This window comes from Rhinoraja longicauda, chromosome 25, assembly GCF_053455715.1.
Source record: "Rhinoraja longicauda isolate Sanriku21f chromosome 25, sRhiLon1.1, whole genome shotgun sequence".
Classification (NCBI taxonomy): domain Eukaryota; kingdom Metazoa; phylum Chordata; class Chondrichthyes; order Rajiformes; family Arhynchobatidae; genus Rhinoraja; species Rhinoraja longicauda.
Window position 1 is genome coordinate 27,408,080 of NC_135977.1, and position 18,016 is coordinate 27,426,095.

The 18,016-nt window shown below is 37.3% G+C and overlaps 1 protein-coding gene across 2 annotated transcripts in view; it reads right to left on the minus strand.

Moving 5' to 3' along the window:
- Positions 1-305: 305 nt before the first annotated feature.
- Positions 306-18,016, minus strand: part of rbm19 (RNA binding motif protein 19) — a 217,189-nt gene continuing 199,478 nt past the window's right edge. For both annotated transcript variants that reach the window (XM_078421227.1, XM_078421226.1), the window contains exon 25: positions 306-1,736. The gene's annotated coding sequence lies outside the window, so the exon portion shown is untranslated. The remainder of the gene's footprint in view (positions 1,737-18,016) is intronic.

Below are 18,016 nucleotides of genomic sequence, written 5' to 3' on the forward strand. Positions count from 1 at the left end.
GTCAATTTGAAATTGGGCCTTTACTGCGGATGTATTTGTAAGCACAATTATACACAAGTGTGCTACTTAAAACAGTATTGCAATAATATGATCAAAATGTCAATGACTCAAGGAACATAGTCAAAACAGTGTCAAAACTAAATTAACTTCACTGTGGTGTAAGTTTTATCTTATGAAAACAAAACAGAGTGTACTTGTGAATTCTATGATTGTGAATGCGATCCCATTAAATGTTGTTTAAAAACTTCAATGTTCTACATTCACACCTTGAATTTTATTATAAAAATGATTTTGTGCACTATTTCAATGGAGCTTTTCAAATAATAATAAAAATGATCCAAGGTGAGATTAAAGAATCATAAGTAGAGCAGTCCAGTGACAGCGGGGATAGCAGCAACAGAAATCTAATCAAAACGGTGGCATGAAACACTTGAAATGCTACATAATAAACATAAGAGGTAAATTATGTAACTTACTTTTAAGCTTGCATTCAGCAATTGAGCTTTAAGGCTAAAGTGCTGAACCCTGTAACATTAATGGCTCTGAATGCAACGTTTCAGTGTCGATGTGTACATTCACAAACGTAATAACGAAACACGTACTTCAGCCTTCAGTTCAGACCTAGCACCCATTATGAATGTAAATGCTTGCAAAATGCTGATGTAATTGCTCTTTCATGCCTGCAGTACCACAAACTATGAATCTAGTATTTAAAAAAAAAGAGATTTGCCCAAAAGCCAAATAAATACTCTTTCAATGGAATATGGGATAATCCAGTTGAAATGTTTAAGATTTGCATTGGGTCTGCAATTATAAACATATTGTTGTGTTGAATTCTTTATTCTTCAGTGGATGCCACGTTTGAAACTACCTAGCCTCAGCTTGTTGGTGTATTTAAAGGTTTGATGTGACCAACACAACACTTCAGAACGCAAGGCACACATGATATAAACTGTCATCCTTTTACTGAGTTTTCGCGAAAAGCTGAGCTTAGTTTTAAGACAAAAAATAGTTCAGAAAATATCAGATAGTACAATACTTTAAATGCAAACTCATAACAATAGCAATGGTTCATTAGGAATAATTCCCTCCCTCCCTCACAGCCAATACTTTAAAAATGTACAAAAATAGAAATTCAGTGAAATTCGTTGCCATTAATCTTGAAAATCAACAATAAACCACTGACTATCCACATTCTCGGGCTTATGACTGATGTACAGATGTTGTGCTATTCCCTCTCTCCAATAGCAGGATCAATACAACTGCACGATATTCATGCGCATGGTAGATTTCTTCTGCTATTAGTTTTCATCTTCCAGTCACTATGTGTCAGGCTTCAAATTACCTCATAAAGTTTATTTAGTATTCCATGAATACATAACCAGTTGGCACAACGGTTTTTCATCATGTGTTTGAGATGGGAGTTGAAAAATCGATTACACTGCCGCTACTTTTCACAAACGTTGCTCAATAGGTTGTAGAGTGTGCCATTCATGCATTATGATTTATGACCAGACTGCAAACACTCACTGATATCCATCAGAGTTTGTGCAGGCTGTGCTGTTTGCAGTTAAGAGTTTCTCAAAATACAGCCAAAGAACATTTCAGATTTAAAAAAAAGATGGCCATTTGACTTCTTCCAATTTGCTGATGGGACCAAGGTGTTTTAAAAAAAAACTTGAACTTGTTGGTGCTTTTCTTTGTTGACGCTGTCCTTTGCGTTTCTTGGGACACCTCTGAAAAAGAGAAACAAAACTGGAAATAAAACTGAGGTTAAAATACAAAAAAATAACTGTAATGACTTTCACTGTTATTTAGTTCCATCAGTAAATAGATATAACATCTAAGGTTGCTAATTCTTTTCTTTAATGGACATTATGAACATACAATTTAACCCACAAATGAATTGGCATCTAAATATAGTAAAATAATTTTTCTTCAGACTTTGCCTCCCCATCTCAATTTTGCTCAGCTTCAAATTTAGAGATAAATCAGCAGATGTAAAAACACTGATGAGATGGATCAAATACAATAATTTAACAGCTTTTACCATTACAAGTGTGATATATTATGTACGTAGAGAGCTTTTTAGCTTTCTACTGCCTTGCTGTTGTATTTATTAAAGTATACATTATAAGATGATAACTGGTGTACAGATTTCTGTAAATATTTTAGCCGTGTACTGAAATAATGCCCTAAGGTTACAAGGGAAACTAATAGCCTGGCTTAATTCAGACAGCCCTGAGGACATAATTGCAAACTGAAGGTACCTTTTGCAGCTGATTTAATACTGTAGTTCAGAGGCCAGAAAATTACAGTTAATTATTTCATTGTTCCCCAATGCTACAGTCACTGTGAGTAACCAGAGCACTTTTTCATAACAGTTCACTATTGCTTAATTCTTTAATTACTTGATCATTCTACAAAACTTCAAAGAAATGCATTAAATCTACGTTATTGAATGTTGATACTGAATGTTGGTATCTTCCAAGATTTGACTAAAAGGAATGATCAGATTGTCGGAAGCTGTCCATGGCCTGAACCCGCTGGCTGCGGTACCTGCCTGTGTTTACTTTCTCTATTTTTAGAGGATTGAGTGACCATGCTTCTGCACCCAGCAGATATCCACTGGGCCAGAGCAGCCTCTGAGCGGCCGGCAGGTCTCAGGTATGCTCCCCTGAACAACCCTCATTGGCTTGTTGGCCAGTTAAAGACTGTAAAAGCCTCCATAAATGTTTTAAATGCTTGTCTGATAGAGAAAGACATTTTAAAAAAAGTATTACAACGGAGTTGTCATTTAAAAAAATAAAGGCATATTAAAAAAGCAATAAAAAATAATTAAGTAAATAATTTGCCTTTTCCCACAGAGCTGGTGATACCATGAGATTATCATTCCAATGTCAGCTCTTCCTCGTATAAGGTTGAGGACTGGACATGCAATGCATCCAGAGTCTCTTTCCAACATCTTACCTGTCTGCCACTAGATTCAATGGTGAGCCTCATGTGCAGTGGATAATCAAATACATCAAAAATATGTTTGTCACAATTCTTTTGCAACAACCTTTTACGTTTTTAGAAAGAGAAATGTAAATCACAATATATGCAGCTTAAGGATAAAGCTTCCGGAGGTACAGAGTCCTGAGAGTCTGTGGTTCCCTTTGGTACAACAAAGGCCTATGTATTCTGCATGTAACTACTGGATAGATGAAACATATTGCCAAGTTGGCAAATAATTAAGATTGCACTTTCAATAGTACTATTTATTATTACCCAGTGCATGCAGTTCAGTGCAAAACCTCGATTCAGAACAGTGGAAGAGTTAAAGTTAAACATTTCACCCGGAATTGTACAATTGCAAATTACAGCCTGCGACAGTTCAAAGTTTTCTAATTTTTTTCCAATGATGACAGTGCCTTGAGGTAAAATGCTTCACCCAAGTAAATGCTTTAAAAAGATGCACTAGTTAGTTGATAATAAATCTACATCCATTAATAATGGTCAATAGGCCGAGTCTATTGCCATTCTGCCACTAACAATGATTAACAAGATGTACAACATATCATGAGAAATAGTTGAATCAGCTGATAGCAGATATGATCTTGGACAACACACAGAGAGGGGGATACACAATTCACTAGTCCAACTTTAAACATAAGATTTACTTCACTTAAAAAAATATATTTATTAATAACATAATGCAAGTTTACAACTCAAGACTTTATCAAGAGCTTTTTAGCATAATAATGCTCTCACTTCAGTACAACCTCTTTACCATGACCATGTTATTTTCTGTTTCATTTCACATTTCATTTTTAAATAAATAAGTTACCCTTTCTAAAGAAACATCTGTTTTTTCTGCAAACTGAATTGATTTTTTTTATCTGCCTGTCCGCCCGCCTGCCCACCCCCATTTATCTGATCATGGTGCCACTCCAGACACTTTTTCGCCAGCTTCATCTTCTTCCACTCCTTATTAGCCATTGTCCTTGACAGTTCTGTATCTTGGATATCTTCTCAAGACCACAATGTGAGCAGAGAGCTAAGAGGCAGTGGAGTACACAAACATGCTTTTGACAGTAATGGGGCTTACCTGTCACACTATTAAAGACGTACTTTCAACAATACAATCTCTAAGTAAAGAAACAAACTTAGAATGAAAAGGCAGAATTCAATTGGAACTGCAACAAACAAATATACTGGGTACAGACAGGATTTATAACTGAATGGTTATTTTTCAGGGATATACCATTTGTCCGGCAGGCCTATAATGTGCCTGTGAGTGCTTTATATTATTAGGACTGACACTGTTTGATAGTTTATTTTTCTGTAAATTATTCCTTTCCATTGTGTATTCAATGTTTCATCTATTTTATCTACGCCCATGCATACAAGATCTCACACATAAACCAATCTTGAACAGCTTTATACAACTTGTGAAAGGTGCAGATAGGAATAAATGTGAGAAAACAACTTAAACAGGAAAGTAGTAGATTTAGAATTTAACCTTTAAACAGTATGCAAGCATACTGCAATCCAATATGTTATTGCCTTAAGGAATAAAATAAGAAAATCTGTTTTTTTTTAGGATTCAATTTGTTCTGCAATATTAACAGAGTGGAAAAGAGAGTTTGAATGAGGCTGTTAATAGACATTATTCAGATTGACCAATTATATAGGGCTTTAAAGACACTGATACAGAGAGAATGAGATAAATTTGCATCTAGTAAATTGGTTTCTGACAGGACTGCAACAACCTTTCAAGTTGGTGATGCATGGAAATTAGAAAAATTTAGCAGGCAACAAGCTTCACCACAAAGTTTTACGTTTATTTCGCAAATGATTCGTACATTCTAGCTTGTAATGTTTTACAAAATTGCAGGTATTTGTAAATCTCTTGTTCTAAAACCTCTTTAGAGAAATGGTGAACAGTGCTTGAAATCAAATACCAGGATAGAAACACAGTAAATTTCACTTGACACTATGTTACAATTGTTCATATATATTCCACAATGATTTTGTAACAACCACTAACAAAAATAAAAATGTGACTCAATATATCAGGAGTAAAAGGCTGATTTACATTCCTAATAATAGGCAGTAAGACCTAAAGTCGAGTCACATATCTGTGTGTAGATGTGACATGCTGTGTGTCCATGTGTCAAAAGCCATTATCATACCTCTTGTGAAAAGTCAGCATTCTGATCCATGGGTGCCGTGAAAGTGCAACTTGCCACAAATATAGCATAGCAAAGTTGTATGTAGTTAAAATTAAATACATACATCAGCTAAAAGAGGGCAGAAACTAGTCCCAAAAGAGCAGCAGACGAGACGCTTGTGTGATAGGGTAGTAACCAGTTATTGTAGTTCATATGGGAATCAATGACTGGTCAAAACATTTATGAGGTGTGGCTCTGAAATAATGAAAAGCTAGGGTCAAAATTAAAATGCAGAACCTCAAGGGTAGCAATCTCAATAATTAGTATATCAACATTGAGTAGAATGGATCAGAAAGTTGTATGCGTGTTTCATAGAATGGCATGTGACCTAAGAGCACATCGGGCAATAGCAACATTACTGGGAGATGAGAGCTATTCCAATGAAATGGATTTCAGTTCATTTGGGCCGGGAAAAGTCTAATTGAATGAATGAAGGAATATAACTTTATTATCATTCAAACCTATACACCAGACGAGTGCATATTTGAACAAAATTCCGTTGCATCTGGCTCACAATGTAACACCAAATAATAAAAATCGATTAAAAAAAAAAAGTGACTCGCACATAAAATAATGGCGACGGATTATTGCGAATTCAAGAGTCTGATGGTTCGGGGGAAGAAGCTATTGCAGATTGACACAAATAGCTTGAAGCTATTTACACAAATAGTTTGAAGGATAAGCTGTGACCATTGGGAAGTACCTAATTTCCAAACTGTGCAATGAGATAAAATTAATTGGAAATCAAGGGAAAGGCCATCACAATCTATATACTAAAACCATCGTTTGTTTGTTTGTTTGTTCCTGAACTACAGCCAAAACGGTACACGATAGCGCGACAATTTTAGGCCCACCGTACTCACCGTCGACCCTTTGGTGCTAATGGAAGAAGTTTCATTGAAATCGGTGTTATATTTTTAAAGTTATTCACATTTTAAAGTTTAAATCTATCTCCTAGGGAGGGAGGGGGAGGAGGAATGTGGGAGGGGGAGGGAAGGGGGGGGGGGGGGGGGAAGGTGCTGCACCAATGCATGAGAGGTTTAGGCCCAACGGGTCCACTTGGTCTAGTTTAATATAAATTTTGAAGCAGCAGGCAAGCAGTTCCGTCAGAAACTAGTGCCTTTAATTTGAAACCAACTAGGTGGCTGGAAAGTTTAAAGACCCCTACTTCGATGAGAATTATGTGTTTCGGTCATCTAAGGTGGTAATTAAAAAGGCATATAACATACGCTATAGACTTTCAATTTTAGAGACAGTGCAGAAACAGGCCATTTTGCCCACCAGGTTCGCTCCGACCAGCGATCGCCCGTATACCGACACTATCCTACACATTCGGGCTGATTTAGCAAACTTTACCGACCAATTAACCTACAAATCTGAATGTATTTGGAATGTGGGTGGAAACCAGAGCACCCGGAGAAAACCCACGCGGTCATGGGGAGAACGTACAAACTCTGTACAGACAGCACCCGTGGTCAGAATCAAACCCAGGTCCCTTTTAATACTGAACATATGGCATAAAGCATGTAAGCAAGTGAATGAGAAAAAGTTAGAAGTCACAGCAGTGATTAACAAAAAAAATGAAGAAAAATTATGAGTAGCCAAAAAAAAAGAAAATTTGTTCATAAAAGGTTCTACAGATGTGTAAAAAGATAAACAAAAGCCACAATGGGCTCCTTGGGGGTGAAAGCAAGTGCAATTGTGAATGGGAGCAATGAAAAGATGGAGGCATTTAATATTACCAATGAGAAATGAGTTCCTTGGATGTGAGGATCATTGGAAAGGCTAACATTTATTGTTTATACCTAACTGCCCTTGAGAAGGTTGTGCTGAGCCACCTGCAATTATAATACGGCTGAATAATTTGTGAGGCCTTTTCAGTGGATAGTTAAAACTCAACCACAATGCCACAGAACTGGAGTCACATCTAGGTTTTTACAATTCAAAATAATAGTGTTATAGAGATGCACAGCATGGAAACAAGCATAAAAGGGACTGTTAAGATATCTCAAAGAAAGATAGGCAACTGGTTAAATGGATAACCATTCATTTGTATGTACATGAATCAGTGAAGGTCCTTCTACTATCTCCAATTTAATAAATAACTTTGATTAAAAGATAAAAATATAAGTTGTGCGTTGAATAGGAAAATTCAAAAAGCAGAACCTCGTAAATGTTTGTGAGAAGACAGAACTGGAAGTGTGGCTTTGAAGCAAGAAATAAACATGCAAATACAGCAAACAATCAGGTTAGAAAATAATAAGTTGTACCTTTACTGCAAAAAGGGTGGATTTCAAAAATAAGAAAGTCTTGCCAATATTGAGGAAAGATACATTGGCCTTGGAATAAGTGCAGCTGTGGTGAGGGGGTTAATCTTTGTAGGGTAACCAAGACCTGTGGTCACTGGAATGTGGAAGAATGAGATATAATCTAATTAAGTTGTACAAGATTCTGAGCAGGATTGACATGGTAGATACTAAGAAGCTGTCCGGAATGAGAGCGCATTATCTTAGGACAAGACAACTTGGACTGGAAGAGTGATTTCTTTGCATAAATGTTGGGAATTCACCTCGGGAACCAAGGATGCTTGGTTATCAAGTATAATATTAGAATTGATAGATTTTTGAACAGTAAGGTGATAAAGGGACATAGTGATTGAGTGAGAAAGTGAATGTGAGATACAGGACAAATCAAGATAGTACTGATAATTGGAGCAAGCTTGGAGGACTGTAAGGCTTACTTCTGCCATTATTCATGCTCCTATATTTTTATTCCGACTAACTTTATAGTGAAAATGCGGGGAAACTTTGTTAATCATGGCAAGTCAACAACTCTGTGTAATATGGTATTCCTTGTTTTTCAGCTTTTCTTCATGAACTACTACATCAAAACATATAGAACAGGCCTGAGTTTTAAACTGAGTTACTCATTTACAAAGACAAAATGGTAATTCATTTACATTTCAATAAAACAACCAGTGTAATTAATTGGAAAGAGTAATTATCAAATTTTCTTTGGACAATTGATGGTGACAATATAGTTCAACATTGATTGGCATGATTTAGGATTTCTAGCTTAGAACAGGTTCAAAGATCATTACTGCTCCACACATACATTTTGGTTTTGTTTGGAACTTCTAATTACATTTCTGGATAACTTTCATAAAGGACAAGCATTTATTTTCACCCATTTGAAGCTTCTTTACATAAGCTACAATCAAAACTGTCAGTCTTTTACATTTCAGTCATAGAGCTAATCAGTGTAGAACCAGGCCCTTCGTCCCAACTAGTCCATGCTAACCAAGTTAATTAATTGAGCTAGACCTACTTGACTGTATCTGGTCCAGATCCCTCCAAACCTTTCCTATCCATTTACCTGCCCAAGAGTCTTTTAAATATTGTAATTATACCCACCTCTACCACTTCCTTTGGCATATAGTGTAAAGTTATAAAAAATATCCCTTCTTAAAAATGTATACTAAACAAAAATCTGGAAATTATATATATATATATTTTTTTCATATTTTAATATTGTGTTTCTTAATTATTGCTAACTTCTGCAAGAACAACCGTGTAAAGTTGAGAGAGCTTCTCTTGAATAACTGGTAACATATCATAATCAAGTAACATATAAAATGCATAAAAAGGGGGAGGTTATTTGCTAGATCATTTCTATCTGGCTTTAAAGTTATTTGCGAGATAATTTCTACCTTGCTCTAGAAATTAAGTAGCTATAAAGAATCCTACCAACACCGTCTACAAAAAGTATTTTTTGAAGAACTTTGAGCTACCTCTTCAGACAAAGAGCTTTGCAGGACATGCCTTAAATGCACAAATTAGCATAGTAATTTAACATTGAAACTGCATTAGATTCTTGACTCCTCATAAACAATGCCACCGTGATCAGGCATTATTCATAAAAATATGCACAAGCAAGATCGAGGAAGAGCTTGAACCAATGTGTCGGGGGAAGGACACAAGCAGCATGAAAAAGACAACAAGCTGCACAAAGGATTGAAAGGAGTGAATAGTATTCGAAGAATCCGGGGTCAGAAAGATGCGTGGCAGACGAAGGTGGCAGCTAACATCCAAATATAGTTGATCGGTTGCAGGCACAGCAGCAAAATGGGATTAGGATTGTGTGCAATAATAGACATGGATCAAGTAAGAGGAGGAGAATGTGCACCGCATATTCTTGGCCATAATACATTGAGGAAGGGTAGAGAAAAAACATGGAGGTGCAAAATGGCAAAATAGCAAAGATACGAACAGAGCAACAGAAAGACATAATTTATCTGAAGTCTATTTCATTGAAATGAAGACATAAAGGAGTGACCATCTTGTTTGGCGTGGACACTGTGGGCCAAAAGGCCTGCGCCTTTGCTGTATTGTTCTATGTTCGATGCTATATGCCATAGGCAATCAAAGAATTGAAAGGAGATGCAGGTAGCAGAATAGTACAGAGAATGGCTGCAGAAATTAAGTGGTTTATAGCAGAGAGAGGTTAAGGCATCTGATGGAAGGGTTAAAAAATTTGAAGGGATCTGCAGGCAAATAAAGAAAACATGCCCTACGAAGATGAAAGATTGGTAAAAGGAAGGTGGATTTAAGCTAATTGGTAGAAGAGCCAGAGCAGTGGAGATTTTTTTTTTCAAGTAAGATATCAGGATCTGGAAGTCACTGCAGGAAAGTAGATTCAATAATCACTTTCAAGAAGATTTTCATTGAATTCCCAAAAAGGGGAAAAAATGCAAGACTATGGGAGAAAAGTGGGGGAATCATTGGAGTGTTCACTCAAAGAGCTGACCAAAGCTCAATGGACCAAATGGCCTCACTGTAATGCCTCGGTTTATGATTTCCTAGAATGCTTTCATGACAACAGAACCAGCTGCATAACTTTTGTAACTGTCTTTACCTTTAAGAATCAACCTCTGGTATGATCCCAAAGTTCAGTTATTATTATTCTGGTACTATTATATAAAGCTTATCTTGGAAGTATCTGATTAAATTTATGTTTGGTGAAATAGTGGAAATAGTGTCAACATATTCTAAATGTATTACATTTAGTTGAATAAATTATATATTAAAGATGGAGAAAAAAAAATCACAAGGAAACTTTGTATGAAGTTCTATTTTAAATACTGTAGGAATATAACTTATTTTGTGCATTGCTATTCATTATTTGTTAAACAGTGGGACACAAGTGGCATGCGTAAAAGATGCATTAAAGAAGTAGGTAAATGTGATTGTTTGGAAGAAATATCATTGGTATTCTGTGTCTTCCTATTCGATATTGTAACAGGACTTTTCAGAAATAGGCTGTATGTCGGCTCTGTGCAATTCAGAGGTCATGAATGCCTTTACGTAAACACAAGAATTCCCCACCCCCAACACCATGCAGGTAATATTTTGGCAACATGCATTTTCTAGCTATATGTTTTATTTGTCTCTGGTACAAAGTAGCTCTGCAATTTAAATTCATTGGATTTTCCAATCAGCCTAGCACGCTCCACCAGAAACAATAAAACAGTCTCCGCCGTTCTTCTGCTGACTAGCCATGCAGCAAAGCAGCTCCCCGCTACACACATCAGTGGGCCTTTTGGAGACCAAAGCTATTCCTGTAGTGTATGTACGCTCACTGCCTACCAAATGATTAATAAATCTGAAGGAGAGACAGAAAGCAAATATATTTGCCTCTGTATTGTTAACTCATCCTATGTTTTATTGACAAAAAGTAAAGGCAACCAACCATCAACCTGAAATATGTTGACTATAATTTCAGATTTTTATAGGCATACTGTTTCTGTGCTTCAAAGTCCATTAATAATATGCAGTGCAAAAGCAAGATAAATCCATTTGAAAACTATGAACAGCACCATTAAATTCCACCTTTATTCTAATTTTTAAACAAAGCTGAAGGTAGTTGCACAACATTGCAATTTATTTTTTCCTTCAGTGATGGTAGAATTACTCTATTAATAAACTTAATTTTTGTTGCTGAATCCCCCTATCTTATAACATGGTTTTATAGTTAGGGTGTATTAACAGAATTTCCTATTGCTATTTTAAATGTCAGAACCAAACAACATCAAAACTCCAGGCATGTACAAAAATCAAGTACTTAAAGGAATCTAGAGGTGGGACTTACTTTAAGATCCAGTTAAATTTAGAGTTGGAATAAATAACAGCTTGTGATAGAGATTCCAAGGAAAATTACAGAAACAAATGTCATACTGAGTTATCTGTCATCAGATCTTTTCTTCCCACTAATATTTGATGCACAGTTTCCATACAGGCAAATACTGCTACACATTGGGGATACATGAGCACAAAAAAACGTCTGCACAAAAACATACATAACCACACATGACCTCCCCCTCCCCTCCCCTCCCCTCCCCATACACACACACATACACACACACACACAGATAATGAAAACTCTTAATGATGGCAAACTAGGCAAAGTGTAAGGGCAAACATAGGAGACTATGAGATTAGGAGGGGAATGGGTAAATAAGTGTCAGAAGAACTGACTTCGAAAATATTTTAAGGTCACGCATTTTGGAAGTAAAAATAAAGAATGAAAATACGGTTTAAATGGCTTTGCATATAAAACAGCGGTTATGCAGACACACATAAATCCTAAGAGTTGGTGGCCAGATTGAAAGAGCTTTTACTAATGTAAATTGGATCTCTTCACATTGGTATCAAGAGGTGTTGAATACAGGTTATTTTGTTCCATGGCAAGTTGTAAAATTGAACTCAATAAGTCCATTAATTAATTACCCAACACGTGAAAATGACTGATGCCTTGTTATAAAAAACACGTTTAAAATAGAAAATAAGGTATCTTTACCATTGTCTTATGCCTTGACTTTGCACCTTAATATTTTCAAGGCAAAATAGGGAGGGTAATAATAATAACAACAGCTTGGCAATATTTTCCACAGTGCAAGAGCAAAATGAAGTAACACCTAAATTATCAGTTGCAGAAGCCTACAGTGATTTCAGCAATGTGCTCAGTAACTATGGTCTACAGAGTATGAAAATACAGAAGAAACAGTGCAATAAAAATCTTTATGAGTTGCTGCGAGATGATTTTGTAGGCAACGAATAGCAAAAGGTCCAAGTGTATCCCAAAGAAATGTATAAGAGAACAGATTTAAAAACTCTATCAGAACATTCTCCATGACTTTGTGTGAAATAAAAAAAAGGGAACTACAAGGTTCACAAAAGATAAACTGACCTTGAGGTAGGTGCAACACAGGATCACCAGACTGATGCAAGGACGGGGAGTAATATTACTGAATTATGACGTCGGGTCTCATAAAGTTCTTGTACTCCCTCATATGCAAGATTGAGCCAGGCGTATTTGGGTAATTTCAGCACTTCTTCATGTAAGTACCAGCAATGTTTTGGCTTTTCACGTGAATATGGAAGGCCCAAGGTTGCCCTCAGTTGGTTTCTTCAGAGGAAGTATAATTGGAATACATTCAGATTCCAGTTAGAAGCTCCTAGGTTGTGACAACGCTACAGTACTGACCGCAGCGACTGTGAACCTCAATGGACTTCCTTTGGTTGCACTGACTTGGGTTTTTGCACTATTATCATGCTTATTACTTTATTGGATTAAAAAAACCCGTTATATATAATCTGTGCGTATCGCATTTTTTGGCCTGTTAAGTTGCTGTAAGTATTTTATTGTTCTGTTGTTGGTACATGACAATTAAACACTCGACTCTTGAATTCCCAACATTAATGGTGAGGAATCTGCACTAACACCCAAAGGCAGGTTGCATCCAGATAAGGACTGCTCTTTATTAATCTTAAAGGAGGGGGAGGACTGCAAAGAACTGAGGCAAGTAATTGCAAATATAGATTTTTTAAAAGTTTATTTAATTTTAGTAATTTTATGCTTTATGCGGTGTAATGTGTTTTAATCATTTTCATTGTTTTAAAATTTTTGGACAATTTCATCTGCAGGCCAAGACTTGGCACAAAGCATGGATTAGCCATCTGTCAAAGTTTGTTTCAGCATTTCCAACTCTCTGTACCCAACTCTCATGTGATCCCAGAAAAAACAGACAAAGTGCTGGAGTAACTCAGCAGGTCAGGAGCGTTGCTGGAGAACTTGGATAGAGGATGTTTCGGGTTGGGACTCTTCTTCAGACTGATTGTACTGGGGGGGGGGGGGGGGAGAAAGCTGGAAGAGAGGCGGGGCTGGGCCAACGCGTGGCAAATGAGAGGTGGTTACAGGTGAGGGAGAGGGGGGAATTGTTTGACAGGTGGGTGGACAAAGACACCCAGATGGAAAGAAAACAAAAAGCTGTGAGATAAAGAGATAAGGAGGGAAGATGTGCAAAATGAGAAGTCAGAGGTAAGGATATAGATGGAAGGGGATGAGAGAAGGGGAAAGGGTTGTTGTTGATTAGTTACCTAAAATTGGCGAATTCAATGTTTATACCATTGGGTTGTAAGCTATTCAGGCGGAATATGAGATGGGATTCCATTATGTTGCGGCCAACCCCGTCAACACACTTGCTTGCGGTAAACTGGCTCTGGATGCTTGCCCCTGCCTGGGTGACGTCAAAATCTTGGTCAGAGGTGAGAGTGGGCAGCTTGCTGCTCTCAAACCAAGGAGAGGATTCAAAATAGTAAAGGAGAAAAAAAAGGAGGACAAGCCAAAATTAGAGCCAGCACATTTAGTCATAAAAACAAATAGCTTTTCTTTTCACAAAAACGTCAAAAATGATGGGCTGATTGTTGGTCTTAAGATTTGAACCATCTTTTTGACAATCTGTGGAGCAAAGTCAAACACAAATCAGTTTGTGACACAAACACAGATTTGTGGCACAAATCAGCAGAGAGGCTGAATTGTTTCGCCAGGTGTTCCTAGCTTCCAAAAGATTAACTGGAAGTTAAACCTCTGTACTGCTTGGAGAACATTTTCAAACCACTGCAATGCTGACACCCATACCAGTTAGATTATTAATAATGCATTAATTATCAGTCGTCTTAATATTGATAAATTCACAACTAAAAAACAAATCACTGTGGACTGACTGTTTCACTTTTAAAGAAAACTTATTTTTGTAAGTTGAAAGGTTTATATATTGAACATGAAAGCAGATGAGAGGTCCAAGATTCCAAAAATCCAATTGTATAAATTACTGTTTCCAGAGAAATTAAATTGACCACTGAATGAAAAAATAACTGGATCATGTGCTGACTTTTCTGTTTGAGATATGGGCATTTTTTAGAATACTTACAGTCCAAACGTATCAATGACACCAAAAGTTTATGATTATTACAGCTTCTTCATTCTTGGATGGGCAGGAACAGAAAAATAAGCCAGAAAAAGAGAGCCTTTCTGTTTCCAGATCATTAATGCAAATTCCAGTGTGTGGATTTATTATGTAAAGGTAATTTCTGGTACATTACTGGAGCCATTGCTCATTTGCAGTTGTCTCAAGAGAACTGCGGATAAAAACCTGTGCTACGACAATGCCTTTAAGAACATAGCACATAACTATTTTGCAGAAGGGGGCCAGGGTTAAAACTGGCGCAGGCTCAGTGGCTACATTCATTTCCATGGCAGGAACAGTGCTGAGGAGGATGGGCAAGTTTCAGGTAGTTAATATTTTTCCAAATTAATTGGTTTTCTTTAAATATATGTCACAGTTTTAAAGTATTTTCTATTGTTTTATTTATATTTTTAACGTAAGATTTTTAAATGTTTGATTATTTATCCAACACTCTAAAAATCGTTTGTGAACTTTGAGAACTGGTATTCTGGGTGGCTGTGAATGAAGGATGTGATTTACTTTTGATTTTTGGGGATGGGGCCTGCTACTGCATCAGGAAGGCCCCATGCTGTACCGACTTTAAAGAGACAGCTTCAGAGACCAAAACTGCCTGTTAAGGCATGCGCAGGTGGGAGAGTAAAAGAATGGGAGATGCAACGCTCACTGAGGTGGGTCAGACACAACTGTGTTGTGGACTGCTTTAATGTTGGAAATAGTGTAGCAAGAGCTTTATATCACTCACACACTCTCGAGCGAAAGTGAAGGGTTAAGCTTCAACCACTGAAATTCTGGAAGGAGGAAAGAAATTATCTCCGAAGGGCAGAGATGGTTCACTGACACAATACCCATCCTTGCACCACAGTAAAATAGGCTAACGTTAGCAAAGTCTAGTTGACTACATCTGCAGACGGTACAAAGACTTGCATGCCAATATAATTTTATTACTTCTATACACCAATTAATGTTCAAATGCACCAAAACCTGCTACTACGTGCAGGACTTAAAAGAGTGCTTATACAGATGTGAATGCACATTATTTTACACATTGAAGGCTTCTATCAGCAAATCAGTAGTCTGCTTGGCCATGAATCACTGTCAACTGCAGTTGACTTAAACTCACTGATCAAACCCATCACACAGCACTAAACAGTGGCCTGGAAGTGAATGTTTGCTATCTGATGCATATGGATCACAGTGAACGTGAATGGTTTGATCTGATTCTCACATCAGCAGCATAAGCAGTTTGTGCTGTCCATTGAGCAGAGTTTTGCATCTCTGAAGGTTTTTAAATAAATTGAAGGGACTTGGTAACAGCTCATGAACATTACTATCATGAACATTACTGCAGTATATATTCAAAAAAAAGTTATAGAAGATGGCCAGCTAAGAATATCCAGATTAAACAGTCAGTCATCATTATTACACAGCTGATGACAAGAAAAAAAATCTCTCCAACCTTTTGACCATGTTTCCCCCTGGTCTTTGAGGCGTTCATTGTAATCAAACCCTTTCGCCAGCCCCACCTGCTCCTCTGCATCTTGGCAAAGTGACTATTTACCAGGGGAAAGCTAGTGTTTTGATCACACTATTTTGCTGCATTGGAGGGATAACTTAAGATTGAATAGCACTGATGACTGGGAACTCTGGCTGTTTTCATGCTTTATCTAGCAGCGATTTGCTAGTTATGCATGAGCTATAGTCTCAACGTGGGAATGTCCTGGTCTGTATAGCTCAATCTGTTAACAAACTGAATTTTGCAGGATGGCCAAGGAGAAAGGCCATCACCACTCTTAACATTTATCTTGAAAATATTTCCAACCAAATAAAAAAGATATTCTTCAAAATGATGCAAAGTGGCAGCTGTAACTTAACTACCAGTAACCAGGTTTAACCACATCCCAATATACCACAGGTACAGAAAGGCCAATGAAATCATGGAAAGAGTTAACAACGTGATTTCCTAATCCATCCACTTTGTCTCTGTGCACGTGTGAACATGTGCATGTGTGTGTGTGAGTGCGTGTGCATGTGCGCGGGCATGCTTGTTGACTCACTAACAACAGAGACATTTGTAACATTGCTCTTTGTAACATGAAATATTATGCCTTTGACTTCCAATTATTGGCCTTTTTGCATGAAACACAAGAATTAAATATTGACATTACAAAGACAATGATGGAAACCATTTATCCAATTATAGACAATCAAAGAAATTTGGATTCCATAAATTGTAGCTTAAAGATACTTTGCTTTCCTTTCACCCGTGTTAAATCATCATGTTGTGTTAGATAACTGCCAAAAATAATCCAATGAGCTAATGAAATTTTTAAAATTTAAATCATGACATGGAGAAGATTCTCGTAGTGACCAAATAAATTTATTTATACATAATATATATATTTATATAATATGTTTATATACATCAGCCAATTAACCCCCCCCCCCCCCATGTCCCTCAACTGTATCCACCTATCACTTTCCAGGCATTGTGCCATCCCCACCTCTCTCCCAGCTTTCTATTACATCAAATTACATGTAAAAAGGTCCCAATCCAAAACATCTTTTGTTCATTCCCACCACAGATGCTGCCTGAATTGCTGAGTTCCTCCACCACTTTGGGTTTTGCTCAAGATCCCACAATCCACTTTCTTGTGTGTGTCCTTTCTACCAGTGATATGTGTCCTTTCTACCAGTGATATGGGTGAGCATGCATATGGTCTCGTGGGCAAGTTGGATCGATATACCCCCCCCACTCCTGCCCTCCCCATCCACGGAACACCCACATTTTTCCCACCATCTCCCAGTCACTGCTCCTTTCTTTTTCCTCGTTTACATTCATTTTCCACCCTCTGTCCTCCTTCTCCTAGTTCATACATTTCCTTTTTATCCCACCTCTTTCAACTCCCTCCCCCCTGCCCCTTCTACCCATATATTCCTCCGTCGTTGCATTATAATCCTCTTCTCGTATCACTTGCCTGGCTTTAGCCCACCCCCACCTCCCTTTTCTAACTTTCTCCTTCCCCCCACCCCTGCCCATACGCCATCAGACTGAAGAAGGGTCTAGACCCAAAATGTTAACTAATCATTCCTCCCCAGAGAGGCTGCTGCGTTCCTTCAGCACTTACTTTTTTGTTCTCCCTGGTATAAAGGCTGGCATTACTCTGTGCATTAGAGGCTAAACAGAGATATGATTTTTTTTGAGCGAGATTTCAATGGATTACTGTCACTCAAGTAACAATGAATCACTGTTTTTAGCAGGAGATTGTAAAAAATTGGAAGGTACAGGAAAACTGAAAAAAATTGATTTGTTTTTCACTAATTAAGAGTAAATCAGGTTCCCTTAACTAATGAGTTTGAACCTTACGAGCTCAGCAGTGGATGAATTACTCTTCAAAGAACCACCACTGTCATATTACATCCCATCCACTTATGCCATCAACAAACTATTTTGAATATGGCTCCAAAGAAAAATAGATCACCATAAATGAGTTGCCAG